This window comes from Rutidosis leptorrhynchoides, chromosome 9, assembly GCF_046630445.1.
Source record: "Rutidosis leptorrhynchoides isolate AG116_Rl617_1_P2 chromosome 9, CSIRO_AGI_Rlap_v1, whole genome shotgun sequence".
Classification (NCBI taxonomy): domain Eukaryota; kingdom Viridiplantae; phylum Streptophyta; class Magnoliopsida; order Asterales; family Asteraceae; genus Rutidosis; species Rutidosis leptorrhynchoides.
The window spans coordinates 115,959,351-115,978,584 of NC_092341.1; the positions used below are offsets into that span (position 1 = coordinate 115,959,351).

General features: G+C 38.0%; 1 non-coding gene across 1 annotated transcript; it reads left to right on the plus strand.

Moving 5' to 3' along the window:
• The first annotated feature begins 783 nt into the window (after nucleotides 1-783).
• Nucleotides 784-891, plus strand: LOC139869568 (small nucleolar RNA R71). Its single transcript, XR_011766173.1, has one exon. It is a non-coding gene; the product is annotated as a small nucleolar RNA R71 (small nucleolar RNA).
• The last annotated feature ends 18,343 nt before the right edge of the window (nucleotides 892-19,234 follow it).

The window sequence follows — 19,234 nt, forward strand, 5'->3', positions numbered from 1 at the left end:
CTTGGTAACCTTCCCTGCGGTCGGGTTTCAAGGCGTTGTGATAACTGTCCGAGCTGCGTTTCCAGACTTTTGAGCAGAGCCAATTAATTTCTCATTAGTATCTCCGTTCTGATCTTTCTTGGCTGCAGTTCTTTGATTTAGCTATTGTTGTCCTTGAATGAACTGTCAACTAATCATCAGCTCCGAGAGTGGGTTAGTTGCTTTCATAATCTGGGTGGTAGGGGAATTTTCCTCAACTGGTGTACCAGTGAGTGGAAGTGGTTGATCGTAGGTCAATTGAGATTGTTGGGCTGGATAAGGTGGATAGCGATAGCGAAAAGGTTGATTGCTTCGTTGAAATTGATTAACCCTGGGTTGTTGATTGAATCCGGGATTTGGTGGACGAGCTGGGTATTGGACGTAACAGACTGAACCGTCAGGGTTTTTGTACTCAACTTGATATTCTACAGTGGGTTGTGGGTTGGTACAATTAACACAAGCCTGAGCTTGGTTGATCTGCTATGGCTGGGTCTTCAATTCTTCGAGTTGTTTAGCAAGAGGTTCCATCTTATCCGTGAGGGATTTGATGGCCTCCGTTTGATTGTTGAGTGCAGAGAGTGGGGCAGATGATGAAGTTGTTTCACCACTGTTCCAGTCATGATGATGCATTGTCATGTTCTCGAGCAACTCCCATGCTTCGTCTGCGGTTTGGTTCATCAGATTCCCTTGAGCTGCTGCATCGATCGTCGTCCTATGATTTACCGTAAGACCATTATAGAAGGTACAGATTTGGGCTGACCGTTCAAGCTGGTGATTAGGGCATTTCTTCAGCAGGGTTTTGAATCGCTCCCATGCAGTGTAAAGAGATTCATCATAACTTTGTTTGAAGTTAATGATGTCATTCTTTAGTTTGGTTTGTTTAGAAGGAGGAAAATATTTGGTTAGGAATTTAGTAGCCATCTCTGTCCATGACGTGATGGAATCTTTTTCCAGTCCTTCGAACCAAGTTTGAGCATGATGAGTGAGAGAATAGGGAAACAAGTATAGCCGGACTATATCTTGTCCTATCCCTGGCTGTTTGTAGGAGTTCGAAAGATATATGAATTTATCAAGGTGAGAATTAGGATCGTCATTCGGTAATCCATGAAACTGACAGCTATTCTGGATGAGCTAGATGATGTGATGTTTTAACTCAAACGAGTGTCCTTGAATCTCTGGAAATCTGATCGGTCTTCCTCGGCCTTCAATCGAGGGTTTGGTATTTTCTGCTAAAGTAACGTGTAACACCATTTGATTTCTGATTCGTGCTTCCTTGCGTGCTTTAGAGATTATTGCGTCTGTTCAGGTACGAATAACAACGGCCCTGGTCAAGATCGGTTTGGGTCATACACTGGGTATGCCTTTTTATTTTTATTTTTTAGCAAATAAACTAAATTTCTAAAGTAATCTAAGGTAAGCTAAACTAGTCTAAGGTAGTCTAATTCTAAAGTAATCTAACGTAATCTAATTCTAAGGTAATCTAATTCTAATTTAATTAACTAACTATCTTATGGTTGAATATGTTTTTAGTTCTGGCTACTGATTCCCTGGTATTTCGATAACAGAGCTCCGCACGAACTATTCAACAAACCAAGTGGCCAGGCTGACTACGGAGAGGCAGGATCCTTTTGGTCCCAATATAATTTGCGACTGTTCAAAAAATCCAACAACCAAGTCCGTGTATAATTGTCTTTCTTAGACACCACTAAATGTTTATGAATAAGTTTGATAGAGAGCAGTATTGCCTGATACCAGTTCCCCGGCAGTGGCGCCAAAAACTAGACTCCCCCGTGATATGGCCGAAACGGACGGTTTTATTCGTGCGGTGTCGTCGGGCCGCAGCACGCTAGGATCAGCCACCCAAGGGGGAGGTACTGTTTTAAATTTAAATTTAGCGAGGCCTAAATCGTACTACTCCTTAGTATGAGTAAGGGAACTATGACCTAGAGTCGTATTTTTGAGATATCAGTAGAATCGAACCTATATTTAAGCCTAAGATAGTTAGGAAGGAGTAGTGGTTACTTAATTTTGGGATTTTCTAATTTATAAGACAGATAAAGTAAATGCGATAAAATTCGTAATTCAGATAAGGTTAAAGTGAGTGCATACTATGACTTCATTAGTTATTCTGCCAAGATTATGGAATGCTGGCTCATGAACAGACAGAGACCTTGTATTCATTACACTGGTCCTAAACGCCCCTGTCAAAAGACATGTCACTAGGTACTGCATTAGGCTTAAAGATTCTGAATAGACAGCAACGTCCCTTACCCCCGACACCCGTGCAGTCTGACTACAGGCATACACATTCAGACGTGATGTGTTTCAATGCTTTCATTAATGATTGGTTTTAAAAGATAGTTAGGCCCTTAAAAAGAGTTTAACCATAAAGAACACCATGGCCAAGTCAAGCTGACTTCCATGAACACGTTCAGTTATCCTAACGGTCCAATCCTTTATGTGTCTAAACAAACAGTTCCTTAATTAACTAAGAATCCCTCAACCCGGGTGCAATGCTTGAGAGCGCGTTATGGTGCAGTGTACTAATCAACACTGACCGGGTTGCATGGCCTTACTTAGCAGAGGTACATCTTACAACAACTGATGTGCTTCAGCGTGCACGTACGAAGTTTATATGTTTGGTGACTACACTAGCATGGTCTGGGACCGACAATGTACTAAGGGTCTAGTCAGATGTTTCAATACGAAAGAGTCCTCAGTCGGAATCCAAAGCTTGATAGACTTACTACAACCGGTGTGCCTCAGTCGATCTTACGTGTATCCGATAGACTTCTCTTACCAAGGGGTGACACAGATAATGTACTCTGAATCGGGGTTCACGACTTCCCAATAACATAGCCAATAACTACGTTCTATTAGTTGGAAAAGTGATTGAGTTTAAAGCATAATCGGAAAGCATTTCAACAGCATACACATGCCATAATATTATTTCGGCATTTTAACTACTTAAATCATAGCATACACTAAAGATAACTACTCGCTAATCATGGCAACGATATCACATAACATAATGATAGAAGACATTATATAAAGATAAGGGATAGAAGTACCAGTAGATTAAGCGAGTTCTGAATACAAAAGTGACCTTCAAGACTCCAGACCGCTCCTAATACAATCTCCGGCATTCTTCTCAGGGTACTAGGTTTCCCGCACGGAGTCGAAGGCCTTGAGAGTATGAATAATATTGTACAAGAGAGAGAAAGAAGTGAATTAAAGTGTGTGTTGAAATGAATTATAAAGACCCTTTAAATAAACAAGATTTTTGCCTGCAAACGGCTGGCAGGCCATTTTTTGAGGCCGTTTGCTAAGGCAAGCCGTTTATCGAGCCCGTTTGATCTGACCATTTGGCAGGCCATTTTCCATACTGGTAGGCCGTTTGGCAAACCGTATGGCAGGTCGTTTGCTGGCCTGGTCAGTCTGATTTTCCTGGATCGTAACTTGATTTCTTGTCTTTCACCGTTTTTGCTCTAGAATCTTCGTTTTAGCTCCGATTCTCTTGATTATTTTTGCACCGTCTTTGTAATTACTTGTTCTACAATTCTAACCGACGAAGTGGGTATTTTGCCAAAAAGTTCGAATCTTTCTTGTTTTTGGGCCTTAATACCGGGGTGAAAACGTGGCTTTTTAGCCGATATCAATATGTATGTGTATAGTATCTTTACATTTACTAAGCATTAGCTTACCCTCTCGTTGTTGCTATTTTTATAGGTTCACATGATTGGCAGCTCGGTTAAGCGTGGGGATTAGAGATCTTGGCTAGGTTGCTCTAGAAGATCTTGTTCTTGGACTCGATTAGGATTGGGTAGCATAGTCCCAATCACCATGCTCAGTTTTGTTGGAAATTAAAATAGTCGGGTCATGTTCGCCCTTTCGAATATTTAAACTATGTATTAAATGTTTTAAAAGTTTATTGAACTTATTATTTGTATTAAAGATGTTTCGGAAACATAATTGGGACCTAAATATTAATGTATTAACAAAAAAAATTTACGGGCCGGTTTAAATACGGGTTGGGTTGTTTCAAGTGGTATCAGAGCATGGTCTAAGGGATTTAGGCGACTTGAGATAGGTGCCTAGACTTAGGCTTTTGTGTGTGCTTATTGTTACGGGACTTGTAGGTGAACGGGTCAGACGGGAACTTGGTTAGGGCCTTGGCGTGTAGGTGAACTAACTAGGATTTTGGCTTGTGTTGTGATGTAATTCTTGCGTGTGTTTTTAACGCGTAGAATTTTTGGTTGTGTTGGGTTATATCATTAAGCGAGGCGGTCGTTGTACTAAGGACTTGCAAACCTTATTACGGGTGCAAATCGTGTCTAACAAGTGATGTACGACGAGTGTTTAGCAAGATGGGGCGGTGTTGTGTGTGTGGTTTATACATTCGTGGACTAATCGTTTGCATTCTTTAGAATGACGACGCGAAACGAGATCGAGACTAATGACGATGAGTTTAACGCTAGAGTTTCTGCCGCCGTTGCGGAGCAAATAGGAGCGTTTCGAGAAGAAATGGATAGGAAGTATGCTGAAATTTAAAGTAGGGGTAAAATGGAGCGTTGTCATAAGAGCTTCCTGAGGACTAAACCCCCGATGTATGATGGGAAAACGGATCCTTTGGTAAGTACAACATGGATCTCGAATGTCGTAGGGTGTTTTTTTACTATTGATTGCCCTCCCGAGAAGATGACAAGACTGGCTACTAGCTTGTTGCGGGGTAGGGCGAAGGATTGGTTGGATGGTAAGATTGATCTTGTCGGTGGTGAGCCGTTTATGGCGTTATCGTGAGATGAATTTAAGGAGGAATTCTTCGAGGAGTTTCGGACTGAAGCCGACTTGATGGAATTGCGTGATGAGTTACGAAATTTGTGACAAGGATCTATGGACTTGAATACTCTCAAGACGACCTTTATGGCGAAGGCTCGTTTTTGCCCGGAGTATATGGGAAATGATCGTATGTTGATAAAAGATTTCTATTGAACACTGAATGATGACTTGAAGAATAAAATTATCAGGGGTCAAGTGAAGTCGTTTGCAGAGTTATTCGCGGTGGCTAGGGGTTTTGAATGGTATTCGCGATCAAAGATGTGTGAGCCTTCAAGTAAGAGAAGGGTTGATTCGTACGGCGCCCCAAGTAAGAAAAATAAGGGTGCAAGTGCGAGTACGGGTAATGTGGGTAAAGGCACGATAGATTCTCGGGCACCTATATGTTTCAATTGTAGTGTTAGGGGCCACAAGTTATGGGAGTGCACAATGCCTTGAAGTGATGACGGGATGCGCTACTATTGTCATAAGGAGGGACATCGCAAGCCGGATTGTCCCGAGTTGGCGGTGGCGAATGCCACAAGGAGACGTTAAGGTACGTTTTGTTTTAATAAATATGTCCTTTGAATATTTATTTATGTGCCAATGTGTTCGGGTTTGTTGGATGCATTATGTTGTGCATATTATTGTTATGGGTGACGTTCCTAATGGAATTACCCCATGGTGACGTTTGATTGTTGGATGAAGGGCGTAAGACTTGGTGCAACCAAGCATTCTTTAGTGTTTGGAAAATGTTTCTACCAAGCCATGTGAATGGGCTTTGGTGTTCGGATGTCAGAGCATGTTCGCTCTCGTGTTGAAGTTGATGAACCGTGAGGTTCGTCGGGTGGATAGAACCCTTGAGATCGAGTGTTTTGGATCTCGATGAATGTGGTAATGGAGTCTACAGAATGCAAAGATAGGTGCCCCTTTCATACCTACGAACATGGTGTTCGACTCTGATAGTGTTGCAGTCACATTGTACTTAGGGTACCGGGGAGAAACTCTTCGGTACATGAGTGACTAGTTGGGAAATTTGACAAAGTATAGCAATTGGATTATTGCGAGAGTAGAGTTTGTGTAATTGTGGTACACTTTTCGATTGAAGTGTTTAAGGATTGGTTAAAATCCTTCGTGTGCTCAAGATTGGAGCAAGATGTGGTGATGGGTCGTGTGAACCCAATTGTAGAAAGGTCTACCTTTGGGTAGCATTGTACTGTTGTACAAGGTACGAGCTGTGTTGGTTTTGTGTCGTTGTTTAAATAAAGCCTACGGGTGACGGTGTGCGTCAATTTCTAGTGTGCGAAATGAATTCATGAGAATTCGAGTGTTATGACCGATGGAGAGATTGGTCACGTATGTCAGAGAGTGGTAATTATCGTGGATGATGTTACCACGGCAATGCGGTTATGGAACGTAGTTCCAAGTGGGGGAGTTACACTCCCTCACGTGGAGGTTTTAGTGTGAGATGTCGGATAATGCTCATAGTAGATCCGAAATTAGTGTCGAGACCTAGATTTGGTCGATCTGTGGTAGAGTACAATTTCGGTTAAATTGTACTTATGGTTTCGGATTTGAATTACCACCGAGGTGGTAATGTGGTGAATCTCGTTGAGAGATAACGGGCGTATTTGACGAGCAAGGCGAAATCTCTCAGTTTAGGGATGTGCGTGTCGGACTCTCTTCTGGAGAATTATTGTGTTGTACCAATGTGCGATATAGGTGGTTCTTGCTCGATTGTGATAGCGATGTTCGCGTGTGTGTATGATTCGTGTGCGGAAATTCCAGGCGGTGTGGAATGATTCTAAGTATGCTTATATACTTTTGTTTGTGGTGGATGGTTAGTGTATTCCGTTAGGATTCACTATGGTGTAGCAGTGCGCGATGTTACACTACTCGTTGATTGAGGCCAAAAGAGCGTATGTGATTGGTGGGTTATGGCCGTTGACTCGGTCTGCTAACTTTACCTTGGGAGTAGTGTTGTACTGGCATGGTATAATGTTATCGAAATGAGAGTACCATTCATGTGTTGTGTTGTGGGACGTGAATATCGGGTTGTTCGTATTCACAATATTTCGGGTAGTATGATTGTCCCTGTTGGTTGGACTCATAGTTTGAGGTAGTGAATGTCGGGTAGTTCGGATTCACTAAGGCTTGGGTTGCACGGCCATCCTCAGTTATACTATGTGGTGAAGGTAGTGAATATCGGTTTGCACGTATTCACGATGACTCGGGTTGTGCGGTCATTTCATTGTGGGAAATATGAATTGGGTTGGTGAATTTCGGGTTGTTGCGAATTCACTAAGGTTCGGGTTGTTTCGACCATCCTCCATATGTGTTTATGCTCGGGTTGTTTCGGCCATGTTGGTGTGGTTAGCATTATGAACTATTGGTTGTTTTATACACCAATTGTGGGGTCGTGAGGACCATGTTGTGTGATTAGTGATGCGATAGCCGTGTTTCGCTCACATGTTGTTACGGGTGTGACAATAGTCGATTTTGTACACCTTGGGATCTGCGTTGCTATAGTCATTTTGGGCGCTATCGGTTTAGCCGTTTGCTTATGATGTTACGGTAGTAGCATAATAGACGTGTTTGCACACTACAAGGGTTGTTAAGTGGGATGTGTTATCCATAAGGATTCGTTACTATTCGGTCTTCATCGGTTAGATGGTTGACTTTATTTTAGTGCGTGATTGTTACTAGCAATGTACTTGGTATGGGTACGCTAGGAGTTGATATCTCGGTACGAGATTGGTTGAGCTTTCCCGATGAGAGGGATTGAGCAAGTTCTTGTGCTCGGATTTGTGGATTTTAATAAATCGCGGGGCGACGATTTAGTGGTTAAAGGTGACTCTTTGAGAAGAATTGCCTATAGAAGTTAGAAGAATACAAGGTGATCCTGTGTATTCTAGGTGACTGTTATAGACTTCGAATGTTGTGCGTGTTGTACGTCTCGGAATGCGTGCAAGTGTGTATTTAGTTAATGGATTAATCTTCGGGTTAATGAGTAATGTGGTAGAAGTCGGATCGAAACGTTTGTTCAAGGACCATAGAGTGTGGGTCCGGACGGTTAAGTGACTAGAATCACGAGGACGTGATCGAATTTAAGTGGGGGAGAGTTGTAACACCCGTTTTTCTAAACATGACGCTTGTGGCATACTACGGAGTCCAAGAATGAGTATTTGATAGTTTGGATGTAATGAGTTGACCACGTTGGACTTTGGGATGTTTTAAAAGTGAAATTCGAGTACATCAGGTAAACTGTCAAGTTTGAAGGGGGTTTGTCGCGTTCTGGTGTGTCGCGATCCGTGACAAACATGGTTAAAACGCGACAAATTCTGATGATGTCTTCTGTCCCTTTTGTCGCGTTTGAATGATGTGTATCGCGTCCTGGTGTCGCGAAACGCGACGTGGTGTTGCGAAACGCGCCATAGTGTCGCGAAACGGACAATTGTCGCTGTAATGACATTTTAACCCATTTTAATGGAATCTTTTGAGGGTCTTTTGGTAATTTCAATTATGGATGGGTTTTATACCCCAAATCAGTTCCAAGGCTTATATTATCTTCATTTTCACACACAAACACTCTCATCTTCAAACCCTAGAGAGAGATGAGAGAGTTTAGAGAGAGAGCTCCATTTGGAGAAGAAGAAGGGTGTTTCGGGTCAAACCTCAAATATATAAGTTGTTCTACTCGTCAAAGTGTAACGACCCAACCCGTTATCCAACCAATTACGCAGCAAATTTTATATATATATATATATATATATATATATATATATATATATATATATATATATATATATATATATATATATATATATATATATATATATATATATATATATATATATATATATATATAAGACAGTAAGGTGCGCGGCGCGCACAAGGCCCCAACAGCTTCTGTCCAAAATTTCCATTTTTCGTTTAAAGATCTACCACTTCCCGACACTTTTACACTAAATGCTTTTCACAACCTTTTATATTTGGTAAAACTAACACGTTCCAATAATAAAATGAGTTTTACGACACCGGGCCCACATCGGCCATTTTACGACTTTCGTACAAAATACAAGTTTATGACCACGTGAGTTTAAACCCAAAAATAAAGTCCGAGCATGGTGATTGGGGATACGCTACCCAATCCTAATCAAATCCAAAAGCACGTCTTCTAAGCAACTACGCGAGTCCACTAGTTCCCACGCTTACCCGAGCCACCGCATCCATGCAAATCTATAAAAATGTAAACAACGAGAGGGTAAGCCAATGCTTAGTGAGTGAGAATATACTACATACATATGTATGCATAAATGGACAACCACACCATAAAAATCAAATAGCACATACCGGAGTCCAAGCATAAAGGCTAGCTAATCTAAGCATACCGTACGAGCGCTATACAACAAGCTAAGAAGTCAACAAAGTAAGTTCACCAACGATGATATGAACAACTCCAACAAGCTACACCCGGAGGGTTAGCTACAACAAAATAATATCAATAACATATATATATATATATAACCAACTCAAGGTTAACCACTTAACCTTAATCACCCGAAGAATAGCCGTGCAACCCGGCCTTAGTGAATACGCACAACCTAAGATTCACTGCCGTCACTACATAGTATAATCGAGGATGGTCGCGCAAACCGAACCTTAGTGAATTCGCAACAACCCGAAATTCACTACCTCAACTATGAGTCCAACCAACAAGGACAATCGTACTACCCGAAATATTTTGAATACGTACAAACCGATATTCATTTCCCACACCATAACCCACGCCGTCGGGATTATATAACTCCATATCATAAGTCCATGAGATAACGTACACTCGAAGTGAGCACCTCACCAAAGGTGGTTAACCAAAACGCACAACCATGCCAATTGGACCTATTACACAAGTCCATCAAATCCACCTATATGTGAAGTGGGCTCTATAACCGAAAACCACTTCACCCGACCCGTACCCATCCTACACATACATATGCACATAAGATATTAACACTCAATTTTTCGTCTTGATGAATGCCACCGAACAAACTCGCAACACGTCAATGGAAAGTACCTATTACATTATCACAATACAAGTAACACACTTAGAGTGGATTTACAAACCAACTCAAAACGACACTTAGAGCAATTTCGACTAATTGCACCGATGTGTGAAGAGGAGGGGTACGAAATATATTATATTTTACTACGAAATACTACGAAATATAATACAAGTTACACAAGTTTTAATTATTTATTTACAAATGGGATATACCTAAACTCTGCTATAACACTATAGGCAGTGTAACTAATCGTAGAGTAGTATAGTTTTTAGTAAGTCCGGTTCGTTCCACAGGGAGACGACTTATTTTACACTATATTTTTATATAACTATATTTGTACAAAAAATATATATTACAATTATTATTATTATAAAAGAGAGTTTTTACCGTTTAATGACCGGTTTGTTGATTTTAAATAAAGCGTAAAGATAAATGACGATATTTAAATAACGATAAAATAAATAACAATAATTAAAATGATAATAAATAAAAGTACGAGGAAATATAAAATAAAATATATTATGCTTATTTAAACTTCCGTACTCATGATGTTTGACGTTTTGATTTTAATTTATTATCCTAGGTTAATTGTTCTTTGTCCTGGATTATTTGATAAGTCCATCTGGTTTTGTCCATAATAGTCCATCGGTCATAATTATAAAGTGTGAGGGTCTTCGCCAAATTAACCTTATACCCGAAGTCAAATATTCCAACTAATTGGGGACTTAAACTGTAATAAGGTTTTAATACTTTGTTTAATGATTGCACCAGGTTATCGTCTGCGTGTAATCCAAGGTTTTAATACTTTATTAACAATTACACCAATTACCCTTGAATGTAATCTACACCTGTTTTAATGAGTCCATTGACTATTAATCCATCCCCGTGTCCGGTCAAATGAATAATTATTAGTATTTATAAATATCCCGCTCATCGTACCTAGTGAAGCGTATGTGGTTATATATAAATACGTCAAATTATAAATCTCTATATTAAGTTAACGAGATATCATTTAGTTAATATAAAGCCCATTAATAGCCCATAGTCCAATTTTCACAAGTGTCGGTCTTTTGTCCAAACCCAAATTATGGTCCAAAGACCAATAACCCCGTCTTAATTTTTAGCCCAACATCACGATTACTTCGGCTCAAATAAGCATAATAATAACTTAAGTACGATACATAATTGAAAAGGGAGAATTTAGCTTACAGTTTTAACGACCCATCCTAATCCATCTAGACGAATACATTACATTTGGTTACATCGCGAGGTACTTGACCACTATATGATACATTTTACAAACATTGCATTTGTTTTTAAAAGACAAACTTTCATTTCAATGAAAGTTGACGGCATGCATACCATTTCATAATACATCCAACTATAATTGACTGAATAATAATCTTGATGAACTCAACGACTCGAATGCAACGTCTTTTAAAATATGTCATGAATGACTCCAAGTAATATCTCTAAAATGAGTAAATGCACAGCGGAAGATTTCTTTCATACCTGAGAATAAACATGCTTTAAAGTGTCAACCAAAAGGTTGGTGAGTTCATAAGTTTATCGTAAACAATAAAATTCATCATTTTGATAGACCATAATATTCAAATAAAGTACACCTATCTCGTGTACGATGAAATGTCCCGTTCATATTGATTATAAATGTTCCATATTAATTGATTTCGTCACGCGGTTTTGACCTCTATATGAGACGTTTTTCAAAGACTGCATTCATTTTTAAATCAACCATAACCTTTATTTTATCGATAAAGGCTTAAAAAGTATTACGTAGATTATCAAATAATGATAATCTAAAATATACCATTTACACACGACCATTACATAATGGTTTACAATAAGAATATATTACATCAAAAATAAGTTTCTTAAATGCAGTTTTTACACAATATCATACAAGCATGGACTCCAAATCTTGTCCTTATTTTAGTATGCAACAGCGGAAGCTCTTAATAATCACCTGAGAATAAACATGCTTAAAACGTCAACAAAAATGTTGGTGAGTTATAGGTTTAACCTATATATTATCAAATCATAATAATAGACCACAAGATTTCATATTTCAATATACATCCCATACATAGAGATAAAATTCATTCATATGGTAAACACCTGGTAACCGACATTAATAAGATGCATATAGAATATCCCCATCATTCCAGGACACCCATCGGACATGATAATTTCGAAGTACTAAAGCATTCCAAATTCCAGAATAGGGCTTGTTGGGCCCGATAGATCTATCTTTAGGATTCGCGTTAATTTGGGGGTCTGTTCCCAAATTCTTAGGCTACCAAGCTAAAAATGGGCATATTCGGCTTCGATCATTCACCCATATAATGTAGTTTCATTTACTTGTGTCTATTCCATAAAACATTTATAAAATTGCATGTATTCTCATCCCAAAATATTAGATTTTTAAAAGTGGGACTATAACTCACTTTCACAGATTTTTACTTCGTCGAGAAGTAAGACTTGGCCACTGGTCGATTCACGAACCTATAACAAATATGTACATATATATCAAAGTATGTTCAAAATATATTTACAACATTTTTAATACGTTTTACTATTTTAAGTTTATTAGGTCAGCTGTCCTCGTTAGTAACCTACAACTAGTTGTCCATAGTTAGATGTACAGAAATAAATTGATATATATTATCTGGAATTAATCTACGACCCAGTGTATACACATCTCAGGCTAAATCACAACTCAAAGTATATATATTTTTGGAATCAACCTCAACCCTGTATAACTAACTCCAACATTACTGCATATAGAGTGTCTATGTTTGTTCCAAATAACATATATAGATGGGTCGATATGATATGTCAAAACATTTGCATACGTGTCTATGGTATCCCAAGATTACATAATATATTAGAATACATGTATAATACAATATAAGTTAGCTAGGATATGATTTGTATAGAATTGTTACAATATTTCCCGTAGCTACAACAATCAAAAAAATATCCAATCTTGTTTTACCCATAACTTTTTCGTTTTAATTCCGTTTTGAGTGAATCAAATTGCTATGGTTTCATATTGAACTCTATTTTATGAATCTAAACAAAAAAAGTATAGGTTTATAGTCAGAAATATAAGTTACAAGTCTTTTTTGTAAGAGGTAGTCATTTCAGTCGAAAGAACGACGTCTAGATGACCATTTTGAAAAACATACTTCCACTTTGAGTTTAACCATGATTTTTGGATATAGTTTCATGTTCATAAGAAAAATAATTTTTCTAGAAGAACAAATTTTAAATCAAAGTTTATCATAGTTTTTAATTATCAAACCCAAAACAGCCCGCGGTGTTACTACGACGGCGTATGTCCGGTTTTACGGTATTTTTCGTGTTTTCAGGTTTTAAATCATTAAGTTAGCATATCATATAGATATAGAACATGTGTTTAGTTGATTTTAAAATTCAAGTTAGAAGGATTAACTTTTGTTTGCGAACAAGTTTAGAATTAACTAAACTATGTTCTAGTGATTTCAAGTTTAAACCTTCGTATAAGGTAGTTTTATATATATGAATTGAATGATGTTATGAACATAATTACTACCTCAGGTTTTGTGGATAAACCTACTGGAAATGAGAAAAATAGATCTAGCTTCAAAGGATCCTTGGATGGCTTGAAAGTTCTTGAACCAGAATCATGACACGAAAACAAGTTCAAGTAAGATTTTATCTCGAAATAAGATTGTTATAGTTATAGAAATTGAATCAAAGTTTGAATATGAGTATTACCTTATATTAGAAAGATATCTTACTGTAAATAAGAAAGATTTCTTGAGGTTGGATGATCACTTTACAAGATTGGAAGTAAGCTAGCAAACTTGGAAGTATTCTTGATTTTATGAAACTAGAACTTATAGAATTTATGAAGAACACTTAGAACTTGAAGATAGAACTTGAGAGAGATCAATTAGATGAAGAAAATTGAAGAATGACAGTGTTTGTAGGTGTTTTTGGTCGTTGGTATATGGATTAGATATAAAGGATGTGTAATTTTGTTTACATGTAAATAAGTCATGAATGATTACTAATATTTTTGTAATTTTATGAGATATTTCATGCTAGTTGCCAAATGATGGTTCTCACATTTGTTAGGTGACTCACATGGGCTGCTAAGAGCTGATCATTGGAGTGTATATACGAATAGTACATACATCTAAAAGCTGTGTATTGTACGAGTACGAATACGGGTGCATACGAGTAGAATTGTTGATGAAACTGAACGAGGATGTAATTGTACGCATTTTTGTTAAGTAGAAGTATTTTGATAAGTATATTGAAGTATTTCAAAAGTGTATGAATACATATTAAAACACTACATGTATATACATTTTAACTGAGTCGTTAAGTCATCGTTAGTCGTTACATGTAAATGTTGTTTTGAAACCTTTAGGTTAACGATCTTGTTAAATGTTGTTAACCTATTGTTTATTATATCTAATGAGATGTTAGATTATTACATTATCATGATATTATGATATATTAATATATCTTAGTATGATATATATACAGTTAAATGTTGTTACAACGATAATCGTTACGTATATGTCTCGTTTCAAAATCATTAAGTTAGTAGTCTTGTTTTTACATATGTAGTTCATTGTTAATACACTTAATGACATTATTACTTATCATTTATCATGATTAAACATAGTGTATCAATATCTTAATATGATTCATATGTATTTAGTAAAACGTTGTTATAACGATAATCGTTATAGTTTCGAGTTTCTTAATTCAATAAACTCAATTTTATGTATATAACTCATTGTTAAAATACCTAATGAGATACTTACTTATCATAATATCATGTTAACTATATATATAATTATATATATGTCATCATATAGTTTTTACAAGTTTTAACGTTCGTGAATCACTGGTCAACTTGGGTGGTCAATTGTCTATATGAAACCTATTTCAATTAATCAATTCTTAACAAGTTTGATTGCTTAACATGTTGGAAACACTTAATCATGTAAATAATAATTTCATTTAATATATATAAACATGGAAAAGTTCGGGTCACTACAGTACCTACCCGTTAAATAAATTTCGTCCCGAAATTTTAAGCAGTTGGAGGTGTTGACGTATCTTCTGGAAATAAGTGCGGGTATTTCTTCTTCATATGATCTTCTCGTTCCCAGGTGAACTCGGATGCTCTACGAGCATTCCATCAAACTTTAACAATTGGTATCTTGTTTTGCTTAAATCTTTTAACCTCACGATCCATTATTTCGACGGGTTCTTCGACGAATTGAAGTTTTTCGTTGATTTGGATTTCGTCTAACGGAATAGTGAGATCTTCTTTAGCAAAACATTTCTTCAAATTTGAGATGTGGAAAGTGTTATGTACAGCCGCGAGTTGTTGTGGTAACTCAAGTCGGTAAGCTACTGGTCCGACACGATCAATAATCTTGAATGGTCCAATATACCTTGGATTTAATTTCCCTCATTTACCAAATCGAACAACGCCTTTCCAAGGTGCAACTTTAAGCATGACCATCTCTCCAATTTCAAATTCTATATCTTTTCTTTTAATGTCAGCGTAGCTCTTTTGTCAACTTTGGGCGGTTTTCAATCGTTGTTGAATTTGGATGATCTTCTCGGTAGTTTCTTGTATTATCTCTGCACTCGTAATCTGTCTATCCCCCACTTCACTCCAACAAATCGGAGACCTGCAATTTCTACCATAAAGTGCTTCAAACGGCGCCATCTCAATGCTTGAATGGTAGCTGTTGTTGTAGGAAAATTCTGCTAACGGTAGATGTCTATCCCAACTGTTTCCAAAATCAATAACACATGCTCGTAGCATGTCTTCAAGCATTTGTATCGTCCTTTCACTCTGCCCATCAGTTTGTGGATGATAGGCAGTAGTCATGTCTAGACGAGTTCCTAATGCTTTCTGTAATGTCTGCCAAAATCTTGAAATAAATCTGCCATCCCTATCAGAGATAATAGAGATTGGTATTCCATGTCTGGAGACGACTTCCTTCAAATACAGTCGTGCTAACTTCTCCATCTTGTCATCTTCTCTTATTGGCAGGAAGTGTGCTAATTTGGTGAGTCGATCAACTATTACTCAAATAGTATCAAAACCACTTGTAGTCCTTGGCAATTTAGTGATGAAATCCATGGTAATGTTTTCCCATTTCCATTTCGGGATTTTGGGTTGTTGAAGTAGACCTGATGATTTCTGATGCTCAGCTATGACCTTAGAACACGTCAAACATTCTCCTACGTATTTAGCAACATCGACTTTCATAACTGGCTACCAAAAATGTTTCTTAAGATCCTTGTACATCTTTCCCGTTCCAGGATGTATTGAGTATCTGGTTTTATGAGCTACTCTAAGTACCATTTCTCTCATATCTCCAAATTTTGGTACCCAAATTCTTTCAGCCCTATACTGGGTTCCGTCTTCCCGAATATTAAGATGCTTCTCCGATCCTTTGGGTATTTCATCCTTTAAATTTCCCTCTTTTAAAACTCCTTGTTGCGCCTCCTTTATTTGAGTAGTAAGGTTGGTGTGAATCATTATATTCATAGCTTTTACTCGAATAGGTTCTCTGTCCTTTCTGCTCAAGGTGTCGGCTACCACATTTGCTTTCCTCGGGTGGTAACGAATCTCAAAGTCATAATCATTCAACAATTCAATCCATCTGCGCTGCCTCATGTTCAGTTGTTTCTGATTAAATATGTGTTGAAGACTTTTGTGGTCGGTATATATAATACTTTTGACCCCATATAAGTAGTTCCTCCAAGTCTTTAATGCAAAAACAACCGCGCCTAATTCCAAATCATGCGTCGTATAATTCTGTTCGTGAATCTTCAATTGTCTAGACGCATAAGCAATTACTTTCGTCCATTGCATTAATACACAACCGAGACCTTGCTTTGAGGCGTCACAATATATCACAAAATCATCATTCCCTCAGGTAATGACAATATAGGTGTCGTAGTTAACTTTTTCTTCAACAATTGAAACGCTTTTTCTTGTTCATCCTTCCAATCAAATTTCCTCCCTTTATGCGTTAATGCAGTCAAGGGTTTTGCTATTTTGGAAAAATCTTGGATGAATCTCCTGTAATAACCAGCTAGTCCTAAAAATTGTAGTATGTGTTTTGGAGTTTTTGGGGTTTCCCACTTTTCAACGGTTTCAATCTTTGCTGGATCCACCTGAATACCTTCTTTGTTCACTATATGACCCAGGAATTGAACTTCTTCCAACCAAAATGCACATTTTGAAAACTTAGCGTACAGTTTTTCTTTTCTCAGCAACTCTAGCACTTTTCTCAAATGTTCTTCGTGCTCTTGATCATTCTTAAGGTAAATAAGTATGTCATCGATGAAAACAATGACAAACTTGTCAAGATATGGCCCACACACTCGGTTCATGAGGTCCATGAACACAGCTGGTGCGTTAGTCAATCCAAACGGCATAACCATAAACTCGTAATGACCGTAACGCGTCTTAAAAGAAGTCTTCGGAATGTCATCCTCTTTCACCCGCATTTGGTGATATCCAAAACATAAATCAATCTTCGAATAAACCGACGAGCCTTGTAGTTGATCAAATAAGTCATCGATTCTCTGTAATGGGTAACGGTTCTTGATGGTAAGTTTGTTCAACTCTCAGTAGTCGATACACAACCTGAATGTACCATCTTTCTTCTTGACAAACAGAATAGGAGCTCCCCATGGTGATGTATTTGGTCAAATGAAACCACGCTCTAAAAGTTCCTGTAACTGACTTTGTAATTCTTTCATTTTGCTGGGTGCGAGTCTGTATGGAGCACGAGCTATTGGTGTAGCTCCTGGCACAAGGTCTATTTGAAATTCAACGGATCGATGTGGGGGTAATCCCGGCAATTCTTTCAGAAATACATCGGGAAATTATTTTACGACGGGAACATCACTGATGTTCTTTTCTTCAGGTTTAACTTCTTCGATGTGTGCTAGAATGATGTAACAACCTTTTCTTATTAGTTTTTGCGCCTTCAAACTACTAATAAGATTTAACTTCACGTTGTTCTTTTCTCCGTACACCATTAAAGGTTTTCCCTTTTCACGCATAATGCGAATCGCATTTTTGTAACAAACGACCTCTGCTCTCACCTTTTTCAACCAGTCCATACCAATTATTACATCAAAACTCCCTAACTCGACTGGTATTAAATCAATTTTAAACGTTTCATCCCCCAGTTTAATTTCTCTATCCCGACATATATTATCTGCTGAAATTAATTTACCGTTTGCTAATTCGAGTAAAAATTTACTATCCAAAGGCGTCAATGGGCAGCTGAACTTAGCACAAAAATCTCTACTCATATAGCTTCTATACGCACCCGAATCAAATAAAATATAAGCAAATTTATTATCAATAAGAAATGTACCCGTAACAAGCTCCGGGTCTTCCTGCGCTTCTGCCGTATTAATATTGAAAACTCTTCCGCGGCCCTGCCCATTAGTATTCCCCTGATTCGGGCAATTACTTCTAATGTGGCCCGATTTTCCACATCCATAACAAACAAAGGTGGCATTACTTGTTTCGCCACTATTTGTTCCTTTAGTTCTGTTAAACTTTGGTCCGTAGACCTCACATTTTTTCGCACCATGGCCAGTTCTTTTACACTTGGTGTAAAATGTCGTGCAGAACCCATTCTGGTGGTTCTCTTCACACCTTTGGCATTTTTGGTTTTTGTTGCCGTTGTTGTTATTGAGGTTATTGTTGGGATTGTTGTTTGAACGGTTGTTGTAGTTGTTATTGTTGTTGGGACATTTGTTGTAGTTATTGTTGGGATTGCGGTTATTGTTGCGATTGTTGTTGCGGTTGTGGTTGTAATTGTTGCTGTTGTTGTATTGGTGACCCTTGTCACTGGTTTCTTCCCACTTTCTCTTGAGTTGTTTCGAGTTGGCTTCTTTGGCCGCCTGCTCTTTAATTCTTCCCTCAATCTGATTTATGAGTTTATGAGCCATTCGACTTGCCTTTTGTATGGAAGCGGGCTCGTGTGAACTCACATCTTCTCGAATCCTTACTGGTAATCCTTTTATAAATGCGTCGATCTTCTCTTCTTCATCTTCGAACGTTCCTGGACATAATAGGCACAACTCTGTGAATCATTGTTCATATGTGGTAATGTCGAACCCTTGTGTTCGTAACTCTCTAAGCTCTACCTTGAGCTTATTGACTTCGTTTCTAAGACGGTACTGCTCGTTCATCAATTGCTTGAATGCCGACCACGGTAGCGCGTAAGCAGCATTTTGTCCTACCTGTTCAAGATAGGTGT